Raw genomic sequence first — 19851 nt, 5'->3', positions numbered from 1 at the left:
AAATATATTTTCTTGCCTATTCTCAGAACCAAATATTGGAATAAGCAGTTTTCTTATTTTATCCATGACTTATTACTCACATTTGTTATATTAATATGTGCTAAGAGCATATTCTTTTAAAAAAATCTTAAAATTGGCAAATATAGATTTACCAGTACTTCAATGGTAACGATTTTAGTAATTTCTTTAGCAAATGATGACATTTTTCTATATTACTTATTTCATCTAAAATACCATTTGAATAATTAGAATACTGCAATACAAAATTCAACACAATACAGAAATTCTATTCGCATTCATGGAGCCAATATATCATAGGAAGGAACAATACTTAAATCAGTGTGTCAGACTTCTGTCTCTCTAAGCTTTTGAAAATGTTCCATCACAGATTGAAGAGTGTTTCTTTTAAATGAGCACAGTACATCTCACAAATGAAATACACATCCATTGGAAAAGGTTTGACAGAATATCTACACAGTCCCTCAGGGGTTGGAACACCATGCTGAAAATTGCTACAAAGTCCCAAGCTGATTTCAGCCGGGCGAGTCACTGCCAACAGTACGAAACTAATCAGTTCAAAAAAATAAGGAACAAGATATCTCACAGAATCTAATTTACAGCCACTTTCATTCTCATGCTGAAACAAAAGCACAAAGGGTGTTCATAGATTTGTATTAAGAATGACCAGATCTTCATATTTATTTAAAGATATGCAGCCAGATTTCTAAAATTTTAAAGTAACTGCATAATATGATGCACGTATGATTAAAGCATGACTGTGATTCAGAAGTTATGAGGCACTTCATTCTCTTTTAAGAAACCTATTCATATATTTAAAAATAAGGAGGTTTCTCACATCAAATTAAAATGAATTTCTCATTGGGAAACACCCAGCCAAGCAGAAAAGAGAACTCAAGCAAAGGATTAGCCTGGAATGCAGCCTATGCAGCCACAGGATATTTTGGACTAACCCTCCCTAAGCTCCACAGAACCTTATCTATCTTTCCCCAAGAAAAAGCAAGCAGTCTGGGGATATTCCTGTATTACTGGCAGAATACAATAAACAGTTAGCTTGGACCCTACGTGCATGGATCTGGTTGTTTGCACCTGAATTTCTAGCATGTTGTAAAAATATACAAAATGGCTTAATGTAAAATACCTATTCTGGATTTACTCAGAAGGAAGACCCTTATACATCTTATATTTAATCCCAATAAATTGAATTAAGTGCTTCTATTTTGAAAGACACCCTCTAGTACCAGCCATTCTGGCTTCACCAAATATTACAAAGGAGTGTATCATTAGTGTCCCTGTTCAAGTCCTGCTGTGGTGGTTCATGAAAAGGTGTTCCTGGGAGAGACAGGTAAAGTACCCTGAGATTCTTTGTGAAGAGGATATATTCAGTGGTAGGATTCAAATAATTTAACAATAATTTACCAGTTCTCTGCCCTAATGATTTTTCAAACAATCAGTTTACCAAACTGCTCATAAAGTTAACAACCTGTTCTTCCGAAGTGGTGTGAACTGGCTGAATTCCACCACTGGATATATTCCTTGCAGGACATGAAACAGTCCAGCAGTGGCTATATACTGTATTAATTATATGAGCAGACAAGATAAAATGATAGCACTGAGCGATAGAATCTGCAGGCTAAAAAGTCCACAACATGCATCTGAGGAATAGCTGACAATCTTTCAGAGTATTAACGGTGTATATCAGGGGTATCAAACTCATGGCGTCACATTGTCATCCTGTGACGTATCACAACTCCCACCCTTTGCTAAACTAGGGGTGGGCATGGTCAGCGTGTGACGCATCTGACTTGCGGTCCGCAAGTTTGACAACCCTGGTGTATATGATGTGACTAGATTAAAACCCTTTGGGATGTCTAATTCCCAATGTTGCCATGCAGGAAAAGGAAATTCAAAGCTGTAGAGAAAGAACTACACTGGGAACATGGGAAGTAGGGAGCATTAGTATGGAAAAATGTTAGCATAGACAGAAAATCATGCGGTTTACTATTAAGAACATGAAAGAATAGCACTGCTTTCAAATTGAAAGGATATAACTAAGACATTATTTAGATATAGTGCAGTTAATGACCAAATAATATCCATTAGATTTCACAGACTACCCTAATTATTATTATATTAGTCAAGATCATGCTCCAACCATTGATGCAGAAAAAGAGGAGTTTGACAAATAAATAATCAAATTCAATCTAAAATCAACAGAACATGAACACAAGATGTGTTGTTGGTGATTAGAGACAAGAACGTCAAAGTTTGAAACATTAAGAGGAAAATGTAGTTGTCTCCACAATACGGTTTTGACCACATTCCCACCATTTTCAAGAGGAACACAAGAAATGATTTTGAACTCTTGAACTTAAGTGCTGGGAAGCCAGAGACGTTCTAGCATGAAATCAAAGAAAGTGTGAAAAGAGACTGCCAAACACCAGTAAAAAGAAGAAAGCCAATGTATAGCAAAAACATAATACAAATCTGAAGACAAGAACAACAGCTACAGGCAAGAAAGGAAAAAAATATCATAAAGGAACTTAATAAAGATTTTCAAGGAACAGTTGGCAGAGACAAGGAGTATCATTACAATGATATGTGTAAAACATCAAACATGGAAAGAGACATAGAAAAACAAGGAAAATATTCCAAAATCTCTCTGAACCCAGAAAGAGGTCCTAACTTTGAATTAGTGTGCCAAAGGACACAATGAATAGAGAGTAACTGGTTCAAAGATCAGACAAAGGTGGAACAAAAATGGAAAGAGAACACTGAAATTCTACACAGTAAATACGTGAACACCCAAGATACCTTAGAATGTATTCCCTCCTTAAAGCATCCAAAGGGGAAGCAAGATAACCACCTTAGTCGTAACTAAGCCAGATGTTTATAGGAATTGATAAAGTATCTATATACAGTAATATTGCTAGCCATGTAGGGAGAATCTGTTACCTTTCCCAGCAAAACTGAGAAATTATGCCAGCAAAACTGGGAAAAGTAGTATCTAAGAGACTTGAAGAGTTTGTTACATATAAAAAAAATGAGATTTAGCAGAGTACATAATAGTTTTTATTTCACATGGTAACAAAATAATGTAAAAGGAGTATATAGCAAAAGAATCATATAGACAAACACTCTATATGCTTATGATTACTCCATGGTTGCTCCAACAATCATATGTGCACAGCACACACAAATACACCAATACTGATGAGTGATGAAGAAATGTTAAGTAAACTGTGAGGAGACATCAAAGGAAAGGGGTAAGTAATTTTTAGGTTGGAGCATTTTTTCTTAAAGTCTAAGCATATGGGGGGGGGGGGTGTTCTCCCCAAACCCTGACAATGATTTGCCAGATGTTGCAAATATTTGCAAACATTTAAAACAATGTCATTCCTCTGATTATTATTCTTTACTTTTATAAACCTATAAAGTTTTATTAAAAATATTTTATGATAATATTTTTATAATTTTTTATTTATGTTGATAATGTTATTTTTATGAGATTCAACAAATAAATACCCTATGAATAAATCAATTGAAATGTTTAATATGGTAAATATCAATAAAATAACCCATACAAACAAAAGCTCTTTTTCTTATGAAAACTACATTCAAACTGAGTTAGCCATGTATTTTTACAGCTGTCTCTACAGTGTAACGGACAGTTCTAAAAGCTTTTTGTTCATAGCCTTTTAAAGACTATAAAATAATCACATGCCATTTTCAAAGTTACAGAGTTTTCTATCTGCTCCTCCTCATATAAAAACTCAACTCTTTGGACATCAAAGGCTTAATGCTGAAATGTCTGAGATGTAATACAGTTGTAAAAGAGATGCATTGGTGTTATAGCAAGCCATTTTATTTGTTGCAATGTCTGCCCCATAAGACCTTTACAATAACTGGCAAATATGCAAATATTGCTGGTTATTTTGCAGACTCTGCACATCTATGAGATGAACAACTTCTCAGTAGAGGAGGATCCTTGTCAAGATAAAGTCATGTATTAATAAATAAACATAGTGAGCTAGTAAAGTGAATTAAAGCTAATGTTATGATAAATGTAGTGGTTAACATTTTTATATAGCATATTACCCTAATGTTAGGATTTGAAACTTGAAGGTTTAGCCTAATTTGTATAGTGAATTGGGAGTTGGACAGAACAGTCAAAAGCCAGTTTGTGTGACTTTGCATGTATTCATAAGTTATGCATGAAGGAGTCATGTGGCTGCATTGATATGAGTACAATATGCCAGAAAGGAAAACACGTCCTCTTTTCTGAATCTTTTCTATCATATTCTTATGATATTTTCCATCATATTCTGAATTCCTGTGAGGTACTACTCACAACAACAGAAGGGTTTCTAGCTGCTTAAAGCAACAAGGCAAAGTTGTTTTACAATATGACTGCGAGACCATCACGAAGGTTGTAATCTAGCCATCTTTCAAAGAGATGTGCTATCCAGAAGAAAAGTTCATTTTTTACACTGATGTAGGAAATTGAATACCAATCTTTATTTCATATCAAAATTGGGCCCACATCGAGGTAGTATTCTACCGGTTTGGACTGGTTCACCTGAACTGGTAGCGGAAATCGCAGGTGATCTCTTCTACCCCCCAAGGCTCTATAGCATCCCATTTAGGTCGGGTTTTTTTTTTTTTTTTTTGCCAAAAGCGCATGCATGGAAGTGGCACTTGCAAACGGACCAAACGTGTGCACGCGCTCACATTTGCAAACCAGTAGGGAAGGTAAGCATATATCACCCCTGGTCCATATGAGATTTTAAGAATCAGACTTCCTAGGGAAGTCAGGTAGCATAAGAACTACTGAATTCTACTTTATATTAAAATGTATATAGTAACACAATATTGAAAACTTTACACAGATCTCTCCCCTCCTTATACAAAAGAAAATAAAAGCAGGGCAATCTTTAGTTTCTTTCCCTCCTGCCTTCCTTCCAGGGCTAAGCTGGTATTTATCTACTGAATGCCTTCTTCAAGGCCATCTCTGTATTCTACATTAAGCATACCTCATCTAGTTTGCATGTGGCAAAACACTTTTTATATAAATGCATTTCCCGATTTTGCAGTATCTCAAAACTTTGAGAAAGTTCATAAGCAGCGTCAAGCCATATTCATGAAGAATATTTAAGATGGCTCTTTCATCCATATCCCATTTCAATAAGGAAAACATTATCATGGATGAAGGAAAGTTCTGAATATTCTCATGCTTTTATTACCCAAGTGGGTAACATCCTCAGCACTGATAATGTTACCTAATTGGCTAATAAAATGTCTTCAAGAAAACAACAAAGCACCAAAGACCCCACTGTTCTTTACATTAGCAATAATATCCCTGTATTTGATCTTAAAGTTATTTTTGCGCTATCATTATTACATGATGTTTTACAAAATATTCCAAAAGGTACTCAGACTTATACAAGGGACAAATGCAACATGTATACTGGTGCCCAGTTTGAAGGAATTAACGTAATTCTGTTAACATCAACATATTTGATCACAATGAAAGATATAATTATGGAGAACAATCTTAGATCATTATCTTCAGCTCCCTGGTCTGCTAACAAGGCAATTTCAAAGTATGATCTTTTTGTCTTTTCATAGGAATCTATATGCATATGGATATATGTAGAAAGAACATTATTGTTCACTGAAATGTAGTTTATCTTCATCTCAGAAATGAATCATTTCTGCATTTTAATATTAGTTACAATTAATTAAAAAAGGAGAAAGATCTCTACTTATACAATTATTTTATTAAATTTAAGTAAAAATTATATGATACATTCATTAATGCTGAGAATTTATTAGGGACTTCATCTTTTTCCCCTTCAGTTATTTCTACTATTCAGCTACTTGCTGGTCATCATAAGATTATACTTAATGCAATTTATTAATAAAAATCTCTATGAAATACCAATTATTCCTTATGAATAAAGAATGATTGTACAGAAAAATTAATTAAACTTAGTGCCACACTCATTAGACAGAAACAACATTAATGCTGATTCTTCATGACTCTTGAAAAACTTCAGTTAGAGCTGATTTTCTGCTTAGGAAAAGACTACTATATCAAAGCAATGGAAAGGACTAGTATTTGTTTTCATTATTATTTAAATTATAGTATTTTGAATATAATATTTTGAATTTGGTGGTTTGAATCCCTAGTGCTGTGTAACAGAGTGAGCTCCTGTTACTTGTCCCAGCTTCTGCCAACCTAGCAGTTTGAAAGCATGTAAAAGTGCAAGCAGAAAAATAGGAACCACCTTTGGTGGGAAAATAACAGCATTCCGTGTGCCTTCAGCATTTAGTCACATGATCATGGAGATGTCTTCGGACAGTGCTGGCTCTTCGGCTTTGAAATGGAGATGAGCATCATCCCCTAGAGTCAGTAAAGACTAGCACATATGTGCAAGGGGTACCTTTACCTTTTACCTTATTTTGAAATGTATGAGATTTGAATGAAAAGTAATGCACCCAAATGGCAGTATTGATGTACCCTAACTCTAAAGTGTTCATCACCATTTGCTTCAGTTGGTAGAAAGTTGCTGTGAGAAAAGGTTTCTATTGGTGTGTGTGTGTGTGTGTTTGTGCATAATGAATGCCTGCAGAATCTTCTCATCAGTGAACTCTAAGTACTGTGACAAGTTTGAATGTTACACTGCTGAAGGAATCTCTACAAATTGAAATTTAACATGATGATGACTGTGATGACATGAATACTGTGTATTTATGGGCAATGTTCCCACTAAGCTGTGCGGGTGCGCGGCCGCGCACATGGCAACAAAACACCATGCAGCAGTTTCCAACTGCCGCCCAGTGGTTTTTGTGAGACACCTTCCACGATAATAGGAGAGGAGAGCCAGCCCAGTGACAGCAATCACAAGGCAGAAAGTAGCTGAGAGAAGGGGTGGGGGGTTGGGAGAAGGCATGGGACGGGCTCCCAGCAGCGGCTGCTCGGATTTGCCATTTGAGAGAGAGAGAGAGGGAGGGAGGGAGAAGTAGGAGGAGGGGAGTGAGGGAGTGAAGGAGAGGTAGAGCGTGAGCGTGTGTATCCCTCCTTCCTTCAGCCCAACACTCTCGCTGGCATCCCGGCCAGATGGGAAGGACTGCAGAGGGTCTCCTTGAGTCTAGGGCAGCGAGTCATTCGATGGGAAATGTGCCCCTTGGAAGGAATGACCTGGATTGGCTCCCGCTTCATCTCTCCTGTCTCTTTGCTTCTCCATTCGGTCGTTGGGTGGCAGATTGAAAGTGGGAGCCAAGCCGGGTCATTCCTTCCAAGAGGCAACTTTCCCACCGAATGGCTCGCTGCCCTAGACCCTCTGCAGTCCCTCTCATCCGTCCGGGATGCCAGTGAGAGTGTTGGGCTGAAGGAAGGAGGGACTCTCTCTCTCTCTCTCTCTCTCTCTCTCTCTCTCTCTCTCTCTCTCCCTCCCTCCCTCCCTCCCTCCCTCCCTCTCTCCCTCCCTCTCTCTCTCTCTCTCATTAAGAGAGAGAGAGAGAGAGAGAGTTAGTTAATTAGTTAGTGGGCAGACTTAGCACTTTGTTAAGTTTGTTTCTCTGTGTGTTGTGTATATATACATGTCTCAATGGGTGCAAATGTGCAAGCATTTTTTTCCTCTTTAAAAGAATTTTTGGATTTCTCTTCACCAAACCTTTAAGACTGAAAGAGTTAGATTTGAAATATAAAGAGATTGTCAATTGCCATACTGTTAGATTGATAGGCAATTATGGACTATCTTGATTATATCCTCCTTAGAATATGCTACTGTATGGTTGAGAAAAAGATCAAACTTCATTCCATGGAAACCCAACAAAGTTCATAGGGAGGGTTTCTTTCTACGATGGCTTCTTGGGTCAATGTGAATATCAGTTATCAAAAATGTAGGTAGAAAATTAAGCAGGCAATAGGCAATTACAAAAAAGGAAGCCAACTTTCTGAATCTGTTTCTTTGCACTTAGTGACTTATAAATAGACTAATGTTCTGAAAACCTGACCTAAATTACTATATATTTTAAATAGCTGTAAAGCTATGCTGAAAAAGTTGTTCTCACGGTATTGTGATAAATTCAATAAAAAGAAGGGAATTCTTGATGAACTTTAGGAGAAATGAGAGTATTGGATAGTAAACGGACTCTTTCCTCTTCCTCTCTTCTCTCTCTGTCTCTCTCATCCTCTTTCTCTTTGTCTCTCTTCTCTTTCTCTCGCCCTCTTTTCCATTCTTCTGTCATTTTCTCTCTCCTTCTCCCTTCTCTCTCCTCTTTGTCTCTTTCTGTTTCTCTCACCCTCTTTCTCGTTGTTTTTCTTCTTTTTCTCCTTTTCCATTCTTCTGTCACTTTCTCTCTCCTTCTCCCTTCTCTCTCCTCTTTGTCTCTTTCTGTCTCTCTCATCCTCTTTCTCTTTGTCTCTCTTCTCTTTCTCTCTCCTTCTTTTCTATTCTTCCTTCACTTTCTCTCTCCTTCTCCCTTCTCTCTCCTCTTTGTCTCTTTCTGTCTCTCTCACCCACTTTCTCTTTGTCTCTCTTCTCTTTCTCTCTCCTTCTTTTCTATTCTTCCTTCACTTTCTCTCTCCTTCTCCCTTCTCTCTTCTCTTTGTCTCTTTCTGTCTCTCTCACCCTCTTTCTCTTTGTCTCTCTTTCTCTGTCCTTCTTTCCCACTCTTCTGTCACTTTCTCTGTCCTTCTCTGTCTCTTTCTGTCTCTCTTCCCTCTTTTTTTCTTCCTCTCTCCCACTCTTTTATCACTTTCTCTCCACCGCCCAACCTGTCCCCATACTTATCTTCGATTGATCATGTTTGCAATAATTTACCTTTTTTCCTAAATAGGCGCAGTTCCTTTATGGGATCCCTCGCTCACTCATACACACACACACACACACACACACACACACACACACACTCATGCACAAAACCATTTTTCTCCATTCCAATTTGGATCCTATAAATCAATTGCTCTGTGAAACATCTGTGAAAAAAATTCAGGTGCTCAGGCATGAAAATGTGCTGCTCAAATACTATACTTTTCCGCACACACTGAAAAAAAAATAGAGGGAACATTGTTTATGGGGCCCAAAATTCAAACTGCTAGTGGATGTTATTTATTTAAAAAAAACATTTATATCGCCTCCCATCTTATATCAAACTTTGGGCAACTTCCAATCAAACATATATGAAGATTGACAGCAACCAACACACTTCACACAAGAAAGGTTGATGAAATTATTAATGACAATTGGTGAATCACTCGGAAGGAAATTACTGTCAAGCTTGGCATTTTACAATAATGTATGGAACACATAATTGATGTTCTTCAGTACATGAAGTTTTGTGCAAGATGGGTTACTAACACACTGATTGCAGAGATGAAAGCCTCAATTTGCAGGAATTGTTATCACACCACATAAATGAAGGGGAGTAATTTCTTCAACATGTGATACATGTGATAGCTGATTAAATATCATGGTCTAGAAATGTAGTATCATTCCATGGGACATCATTACAAAGTTTGATCTGTGGAAAGAAATCACCACAGCCTTTGGCACAAAAACTCAGGGATATAGGTTTTTACAGTATAGATGAAGTTATTCACATGATTTCTTTGAACTTGGCATAAATATGAAAGTTTGTAGTGTTGCAGCTACACTACAACACTACAAACTTTGAAACAATAAATGAGAAGAGTTCATAAGGCAAGAAGGATATTTTAAAACATAGGAAGGCTAAGCATCATTCTTCATGAGCCATCCAAGAGAAAACTGAGATGCTGGATCGCCTATCTTACCTCCTACCAGAGGTGGGTTGCTACCAGTTTCCCATGCCATTGCCGGCATGTTTTTTACTCCTTTTTTAATGTTCTCTACATGCGAACCGGCATGCCACCCCTGCCTCCTACCCATCCTATCCTCCTACCCATAATACAGTTCAGGATTGATACATGTGCACTTTACTTTAGCCCAAATTGAAATAATGTGTTGTAGCGGTCAATTTACCTCAAATGAAGAGTTGGAAAGAATCTGGTCGAAAAAACAAAAGTGTGAAATTCTGTTGTGATGGCTTTAAAAAAAAACCATTGTTGTCAGAAATGTATATCAAATGATGATGTTTATGTTTTTAGATAAACAAAAAAGGTAACAAAAGAGTTCATTTCAAAATTATTTCCCTAATTAATTTATTAAAATATCCCTATTTAAATTAAAGTTATGAAGATAAGCATGCAACTCTTTTAGAAATGAAACCAACCACATCAGACAACAGGACTCACCATTTGATCGTTCCAGTTCTATCTTCTCAGTTTCCCTCAATGCTAGTGAGTTGTTTTTCTGTTATCACAGAAAATAAATACTGCAAAATGGCATAATTTATTTCTGTCTAAAAGAATGTTGATGGATTACAGAGCCAGCAACAGTCACATCGGTCATCCTTACTTCTCTAAGGGCCTCTAGGGAAAGGAAGATAAGGAAGGATGGAGAAAGTATAAAATTGTATGGAATGAAGTTTTAATGAGGAACTAGCCATATCTAGGCTAGTGAAAACCTCTATGTGACTGTAAATCAGATGTCTGCCGAAGGCATCAAGAGAATGAGTAGATATCTGCTACTCAAGAAAACGGGAGGAAAAGACCTAGAATTTACACCTTGGAGCACAGACACAAGGCTGGGAAAATGCAATAGGCTAGTATTCTGGATATATAGGTTCATTATTGTATAAGATAAAGAGTTAAAATGTTGTGCCAAATACAGTTACAGAATTTACTATCTGGAGAGATTTAATATTTGAAAAACCAATATTTACAATTAATTATAATGTGAAGCTTGACAACTAGATTTGCTAATTGTTATATCAACTTATATAGGAGTTGAGCATTCAAACTATGGACCCTTTCACAGTCCTGCTAGTTCAAATTGCCAATGCCTTCCTCCAGTACCAAAGTAAAGTGACATTGCAGATGAACCAGTTAACTCAGACAGTTAACCAGCTATTCTAACTCAGTTAACTCAGACAGTTAACCACTATTCTAACAAGTGAGATAGAATCTACTATAACTGCTTGCCTTGGTAGCAGTTCCAGTGCAAGATCATGTAATTGTTGGAAGAGCTATGGCAACCACAGATCCATGCCATTAAATATCCTGCTCATCAAGTTACAAATATAGTAATAACACAATGTACTGCTTTCCTTACGCAATGTGAACTGTACTCTTCCATCAGATCTGATGATTTCCTCAACAAATTGAAGTAGGTTTTATAATTACCCTAGTGACTCTGGGAGTTGGACAGTGGAGAAGCTCCCCTTTAAATTCAGAAGAAACTTGGCTTGGACAACGACATTAATTTTGTGGCAACTACATTATTTTTGTGAAAGCTAAATTTGGGCATACAGCAAACAACCTGGCCATTCTAAAATCTGACCTCTCCACCATTTAGAACAACCACACTTTCCTTCTTTATCAGAAAAAGGCTAGTTAACTCTCTACTGTATCAATAGATGGTTAGCAACAGGCTGAAGAAAAGGCTGACTTTGCAAATGTCAAGTTAAATGCTAGTATCTACATACAAGTGTCTATATTACATATGGAGTGTAATATTTATACCTTTAAGGAACAAACTGCACACGCATGCATACACACACACACACAATATGCATGCATGCATGCATGCATGTATGTATGTATGTATGTATGTATGTATGTACCGTGTTTCCCTGAAAATAAACTGTGTCTTATAATAATTTTTACTCCAAAAGATGCATTAGGGCTTATTTTCTGGTTAGGTCTTATTTTGGAGAAAATGTGGCACTAAATGCATCCATCTGGCTGACAATCTTAATTGGGGCTTATTTTGGGGATAGGGCTTATATTATGAGCATCCTGAAAAATCATGCTAGGACTTATTCTCCAGTTAGGTGTTAGGGTATGTATGTATGTATGTATGTATGTATGTATGTATGTTACTAAGTAATATTCTTCCTTAAATGAATAAATATTGCAGTTCTGTCAAAGCACCCAGCCACCTGAGCATATTTACAATGACCTACTTTCTTCTCTTTTCATGATTTTCATTGATTTTCCTTTCATTACAATAGTAAAAGCCAATACAAACTAGAGAAAGAAAGGGTAATATAAAGAATAAACAGTGCAAAGAGAGTTAGGAGGGTTAGGTCAGGGAATGAGAAGAGAAGCATACAACTGGGAACAGTGGGTAAGCCTCAACTAACAACCACTACTCAAACCTGAAAGGAAGGCACAATGCACAATGCAGTTACGCAGGATCAGAAGGAAGAATTTCGGTGTTAACGTATTGTAGAAGGGCCTGTTATCTTACCTTTGTACTAACCAGCCGAACACACATTTCTGGCTACATTTTGTAAGTTTTGATTTCTTGTATACCTTGTCTATTTCTGAATCCATGTTTTTGCTCTTCCCCTCTAAATGCTTTTTAAGACATTAGTAACCCTCACCATCTGTTTATCTATCTTCTATTTATCTATCTATCCTTGCCAGGTTTTTCTGGAACTATTGTCGATCTCAAGGAAAATTATTTTTCTTTTAAACCCAGTAAAGTCACATTGTCTAAATCTTTTTTCATCACTTGGTTTAATATTTTCTGTCTCACTTGTTTGTGTTGCAGATTCTTTAAGCTTTTTTTATTTATCTTTGCAACTATTTCTTCCATTCTCTCTTCAAAATGTAATCCATATCTCTCAACAGATAAATTATCCATTTTATTTTGGTTTTGTTTAATCTTCTCACTCATCTGCAATATACATTCTTCAAATTATTTATTCTTTTTTTCTTCCATATGTTCATCCACTCCCCCTCCCCTTATCCTTCCTTCCAACACAGCCTGATTCGGTTATATTTTTCCCAAAGTCCTTGAACATTCTTGAAATAAATCTGGTGAAATTCCTTTTTTTTTGGGGGGGGGGTCATTTGTCCTGTCAAAGATCCTGTCTTTCCTGCTGCAAATTTCACTGCTTTCCTAGTAGCAGCCACTTCTGTTATTTGATTTATAATCCAGAAAGGAGAAGTAAAAATGAAAGAGAGGCTTCTCCCTATCCTTTCTCTGTACCCTTAATTCTTTGATACCATTCAACACTCTATATTTCTACAGTTGGATGATCATTTGCAACTTTCCTTCTGTTGGACAAAACTAACCAATCATTTCTTTGGCAAAACGAAATAGCCCTGTTTCACAAAAATGTTCATATTATATATTTAATTATATCAAAATTACTTTAAAGTAATAATTCCAAATATTTTAAACATTTACATTCAGATTCTTAAAAAAATATTTTCCAATTAATTAATTTTATGTCCTTATATTTCTTTATATGCTTTTGGCTTTAATCTTTAGTCTTGGTTGAAAGATCACTTACTAGGTAGTTTCAAGGTTTTGAAGTTTCGAAGTTTATTGACATTTGTATGCCGCCCACTCCCTAGGGACTCTGAGCGGCTTACAGACAAACAAGGGAATATATAAAAATTAAAATAGAAATACAGTTATTTAAAATTCCACAACATACATACTACTTAAAATGGGGCTGGATGCTAATCAACAGCCCCAGGCCTGCCGGAACAGCCAGGTCTTAGTGGCTTTACAGAAGGCCGGAAGAGTAGTGAGGGTCCAGATCTCAACGGGGAGATCATTCCATAGGGCCAGGGCAGCAAAAGAGAAGGCCCTCCCCCTGGGGGTCACCAGCCAACATTGACCGGCCGATGGTACCCAGAGGAGGCCCAATCTGTGTGATCTTATCGGTCTTTGGGAGGTAAATGGCAGGAGGCGGTCTCTCAGGTAGCCAGGTCCTAAACCATGTAGGGCTTTAAAAGTAACAACTAGCACCTTGAAGCGTGTCCGGAGACCAAGGGGGAGCCAGTGCAGCTCACGGAGGATAGGTGTAACATGGGTGTATCTAAGTACACCCATTATCGCTCGCGCGGCTGCATTCTGGACCAACTGCAGTCTTCGAGCACTCTTCAGGGGCAGCCCCATGTAGAGCGCGTTACAGTAATCCAGTCTTGAGGTGACACAGGTAATATGGTTGCCATGCTATTTAGAAGACTTATATAGTTTTTAAATTTGTATATTCCAAATGTGCCTTAGAAAATGGATATTTGGGCAAACTCAGTGCCTTTGAACACACTCTGCTAAGGTTGGGAGCATAATATTTCTTCTATGGCTTCTGGTGCTCTTATTTGTGAGTCACTGCAGATCTCTGCAGATCTTCTCATGAGTAGTTGCCCACACAATAAATGTGGGCAATATCCTGGCTTTTCTTGTCTGGAGAGGTTTCACTGTCCCAGACTTGTAGTCTGGTCACTAGTTTCTGTCTGAGTTTTATCTCCACTGTTTGGAGATACAATGTTCATTTTACCCCATCTGGAAGTTCAATCTAGCTTGATTTAACAATGAACTCATTTCATTAATAAGATGCATAGTTGCCACACATTTATAGATATTATGACTTAATTATCTCCAAAACTTCAAGAAGTGCCAAGATTTCCATTCAGAGCAGATTGTTTGACAACAAAAGGAGAAAATATTTTTAAAAATTACATTGTTTGATTTTTTTAAGTTGACAAAATTGTGAAGTACCCAAATTTAAGCTTGATCATGTGATTTTTGCTCCCTCAGAAATGTGCACTGATTAGCCAGCTTAGACTACCCTTTGTGAAGAATTTATAAAGTTTTACATATTGTCAGTAGTTTCTTGTAAATAATATTAGCTACAAAACCATGCTACCCAAGTTTAAGAGCTGCTGATAAAGCATTAACCAGAAACATATGAGTTTTGTGTATGTATTGTTTATGTATTCAACCATATTTTAAATATATTCAAAAATGTTATGATGATACTTGGGCTAGTGGTTAAAGCTGTAGCTTACCAACCAGGAGAGTGTGAGTTCTAGTTCTACTTCAGGCATAAAACCAGCTATGTGTCTTTCGGCTAATCTCTCTCTCTCTCCCCCTCTCCCTCTCTCTCTCTCTCTCTCTCTCTCTCTCTCTCAACCCATTCACCTCGATGTTGTAGAGAAAATAGGAGGAGAAAGAAGAAATGTGCGTGTTTGCTGCTTTGAGTCATTTAAAAAAAAACAAAAGCTGAAAATAAAAAAAAATAAAAAGAGCTCCATTGGCTAGATGTCTTACAGTTCTGATTTCTGAGTCTCCATAAAATCAGTTCCTGGCAAGAAGTATCTGTCCTTTCCTTGGCAGCCTGCAGGATGAGAACTTGGCAAAATTAAAGAAAATGAATGAGTACTGCCAATTTCTGGTTTCAGCCTTCCTCCTCTCATTGGTTCTGCTCCCAAATTGATTATATCTTGAGATTCCCCATGTTTACTCCATTTTGATCAACACATAGAATAATTTTTAGTTTAGAACTTAATTGGCTACATTTATTTTCAGTTTTTACAATGTTTAGATAGCACTTTGCATGTATATAAATAGATATAGTTAACAATATAACCTTGTTATCTTAGTGGGTTAGCCCAGTAAAGCAATTTTCATGTACATTAACGCTTTTAAATGTTTGTGTAGTGTATGTGGCATGCTCTACCAATCTTTCTCCTTTTACATTTGGCGAAAATTCAAACCACAAGAGGGAGACTGAGGTATTATGTGAAATGGAGCAGTTACAAATGAAACGCCTGAAGTACAATTACATAGGCATTTAAATATTTGCAATCAATTTCTATCTTCTTTCTTTGTCTGCTTTTTCAGAAGAGAGAGCTAGAAAAAGAGAGAGAGAGGGAGGGAGGGAGAGAGGGAAAAAAGAGAAAGAGAGAGAGAATGGGAGAACGAAAGAACACAGGCCAGATTGTGTGCAGGGATTAATGGATACAACTGTAAGAGCAGCCCTGTTTTAATTTGTTCTGATTTTGGCTGAATAATGTGAAACTGTTCATTCTAGTTCCAAATGATTGGAACACACTCTGAACAGGTTGAAAGAGTGTAGCCTACTTTATCTTCCCTGGCACCTTCATCACAACATATGCTACACCTTGGAAACCTAATTTCAGTTCTAGTTGATTTTACAGCTCTTTGCTGTGCATCAGAGTGACCTGCTGACTTCCTCAAAACTGCTATTTTTAAATTGATTGGTTTAACCAAATACAGCTCCAATGTATTTCGCTCTTTCCCTTCCTCAAGAAAAGAAATGCTGTGGCATCTTTCCTGCAACAAATACTTTTAAGAATGACAGAATTTTAGATATTAAAATGGAAATATGACTACATATTTCTTATCAGCTCAGCTTCATAATAAAGCATATGCCAATGAATCACAGTTAATGAGGAAAAAGGATTTGACTTTTTATGTGTGCTGCTTCCAGGAAAATTAGACTCTCTGTGATATTTCATTCAGAGATTAACACACACCATATGGTTAGAATGGGTGAGGACATTTTCAAATGACCTTAGTATCATCCTTCTTCCAAAAATATTAGAAATGTTTTACTCAATTTTACATGCACAGATATCATGCTGACTTTGAAACACTGTTTGCATATCATAACAACAATTACTTTTACTAAATTGGCCCAGACTATCCAATGCTTACTTTCTAACTTGTTACTAATTTTGTGTATTGCTATAGTACACAGTGCTTCTGGTTTAGATCTTCGCAGTGCAAATGAAAAGAACAAAAGAATAAATCTGGATAACAAACACATTCCTTTTAAGATTAGCTTTGGAGATTCATTGCTCAATGCTGGAGCCCAATAGGAGATTGTCACAGGGACTTCTTTGGTCTGAGATCCTCCTCACTGCAAGAGATATACTAACCAGAGGTGGTATTCAGGGGGTTCTGAACAGTTCTGGAGAACAGGTAATGGAAATTTTGGATAATTTGCAGAACCAGTAAATACCACCTCTGACTGACCCCACCCCCATCTATTCTTGTCTCCCAAGTCCCAGCTGATCGGGAGGAAATGGGGTTTTTCAGTAACCTTCCCCTGGAGTGAGGAGGGAATGGAGATTTTACAGTATACTTCCCCTGCCACGCCCACCAAGCCATGCCCACCAAGCTATGACATGTTCACCAAGCCATGCCCACAGAACCGGTAGTAAAAAATATTAAATTCCACCACCGATACTAAGTACGTGCTTTAAAAGTTTCTCTCGGTGTTTTCTCTTGGTATTTTTTTAAAAAAAATAATATTTGCTATGGCTGAACACTTTGAACAAGTTTTATTTAATAACATGGCTTATGAGCCATGGTGGAGCAGTGGTTAGATTGCAGTACTGCAGGCTACTTCTGCTGACTGTTGGTTGTAGCAGTTCGGCAGTTCGATTCTCACCAGCTCAAGGTTGACTCAGCTTTCCATCCTTCTGAGATCAGTAAAATGGGGGCCCAGATTGTTGGAGCAATATGCTGACTCTGTGAACTGCTTAGAGAGAGACCTGTACAGCACTGTGACGTGGTATATAAGATGAAGTGCTATTGCCATTATATTTTGTGACTGTTTTAGTCCAATACAGTTGAGTCACAGCTGACAACGAGAATTGGGACCAGAATTTTCATTGCTAAGCAGGATGGTTGTTAAGTATGCCACTCCTGATTTTACAATCTTCTGGGCCATGGCTGTTAAGTCAATCATTATGATTGTTAAGTGAATCTTGTGGTCATTAAGCAAATTTGGCTTCCCCCATTGATTTTGTTTGTTGCAAGCCAGCTGGGAAGGTCATAAATGGAGATTATATGATCCCAGGACGCTGCAACCATCATAATTTGGCATAATTGCCAAAAGTTGTCAAGAACCTGAATTCTGATTATATGACTTCAATACTTCTAAGTGTGAGAGGACCAGTCATAAGTCATTTTTTGAATGGTCACTAAATGAATGGTTGCAAATCAAGAACTATCTGCAGACACTTTTGGAGCTCTATCATAAATTGGCTTAAAATCATTTTTAAAAAATACCTTGCAAATATGAGAGATTATTAATTACTTTTCCCAAAATAGAAAACAATGAAACTATTACATCTGCTGGCTTTGGGATTGAATTGCGATAATGGTCAAGAATTGGCAATAAGAATCGGCAGTTAGAAATATGAGATAAATGCAAAAATAGCTGAGCAAGAGATGAATTTGAAGGTTCTTCCTAAAAAGAAGAAAAGGAGCAGGAATATGCCTTCTCAAAGTGGAAAATCTTGGGAATTAGAGGGAAAAAGCCATACAATCCAAAATTCCTCCTCACAAGTTTAGCTATTCCATCACGGAAAGGTGTAAAACAGTGATGAACTGATTTTAAATTGTAACCAGCATAGAATAAGAATACAGTTTGTAATAAATAGGATAACATAATCAACTCTTCTCTTAAAATCAGTAGTTTGCACTAATAGGTGGTTCATAGGACTGTGCACACTTAAACAATAATTGCAGGATGTGCTTTGGACTTTTCCTTTCACATGTGCCTGAAGAAAACAGTGGCTGCCCTTTAAGAATTCCTTTAAATTAGATGTGCACATTGCACATTCAACTGTAAATGTATATGTACTGGCTGAATCAGAAAAAATAGCAACAATGTATGATTTTTATTTATAATTTTCTCAGGAGCATTGGTTTTATTACCTAAAATAAACATATATATACATATATATATATATATATATATATATAGATAGATAGATAGATAGATAGATAGATAGATAGATAGAGATAGAGATAGAGATAGAGATAGAGATAGAGATAGAGATAGAGATAGAGATAGATAGATATAGATATAGATATAGATATAGATATAGAGATAGAGATAGAGATAGAGATAGAGATAGAGATAGAGATAGAGATATATAGATATATAGATATATAGATACATAGATATAGATATATGTGTGTATGCATATATATATGCATACACACACAGACTAAAGCAAACTGTTGCACTACTTCATGAACAGACAACTATGAATTAAAGATGTGCAAATGTTTAAGGAGAAAGTAAGAGCCCTCCCTGGGGTACCTGCTGAATCATAGATTTTTCAAGAGACATAGCTTTTAGCATGTGCTTCTTAATTGGCAAACTGCTGGAAATAAATGGATCAAATGCTTACTTGCTACCTGAATTTTTATGTGTAATTAGCATAATTACCATTTATGAATTTTTCATATGTCACCTCTAGTACTTTTGAGATTTTGCATATGGATTATTAAATGTAAGGGCTGTACAAACCACATTATTATTATTCTTAATGGCAGGCCTGAGAAATTAGTCTGCCACCTACAAAGTAGAGGCTATTACAACAGAAGGAAAGCAAGGGAAAGGTCAAATGCAGACGTTCCAGTGTAATTTTCTCCCTGCTCCTGATTATGAAGCTTTGCCCAATAGCCTGAGAAGAAACTTGACAAGATACACTGTGGTATATGAGGTTATGAATGGAAACTGACAAGTGTCATGTTACTTCTACTGTTGTAACAAATACAAAGAGCTTGTTTGGTGGCAAGTGCAAGAAGACAGCTTTGCAATAGTTAGGAGAACTGTTCGAATCCCAATGCCAAATAAAAATCCAGAGTATTCAATGCCCTTTGGCAATACTCATACATATGCATTTATCTCCTTTCCTTTCACAAAAATCACATCATCTTGAAATGTTTCAAATACATCTGGGATGTGAAAGTTTTTTGCTGCTCATAATTCTGCATCATTGAGCCTCAGAGGTGCAAACAAAAGATCCTAAACTCATTTACTTGATAGGGGAGAAAATACCTTCAGTCTGAAATGCTATGAAGCTGAAAAAAGTTACTGTTAGTCAAGGAATCAAGTTCTGACTTCTTGTAGAGATTAAAGATGGATTAAGTATCGCAAAGGAGCGAAGAA

General features: G+C 36.8%; 1 protein-coding gene across 2 annotated transcripts in view; it reads right to left on the bottom strand.

Annotated features, from left to right (window-relative positions):
* NEGR1 (neuronal growth regulator 1) overlaps window positions 1–19851 on the bottom strand; it is a 547611-nt gene that overhangs the window by 276349 nt on the left and 251411 nt on the right. The gene's annotated exons all lie outside the window — the stretch shown is intronic.

This window comes from Thamnophis elegans, chromosome 5 (genome assembly GCF_009769535.1).
Source record: "Thamnophis elegans isolate rThaEle1 chromosome 5, rThaEle1.pri, whole genome shotgun sequence".
In the NCBI taxonomy this organism is placed as follows: Eukaryota; Metazoa; Chordata; class Lepidosauria; order Squamata; family Colubridae; genus Thamnophis; species Thamnophis elegans.
Note: the sequence above shows the minus strand (reverse complement) of the source record. Positions and strands in the feature narration are given on the sequence as shown.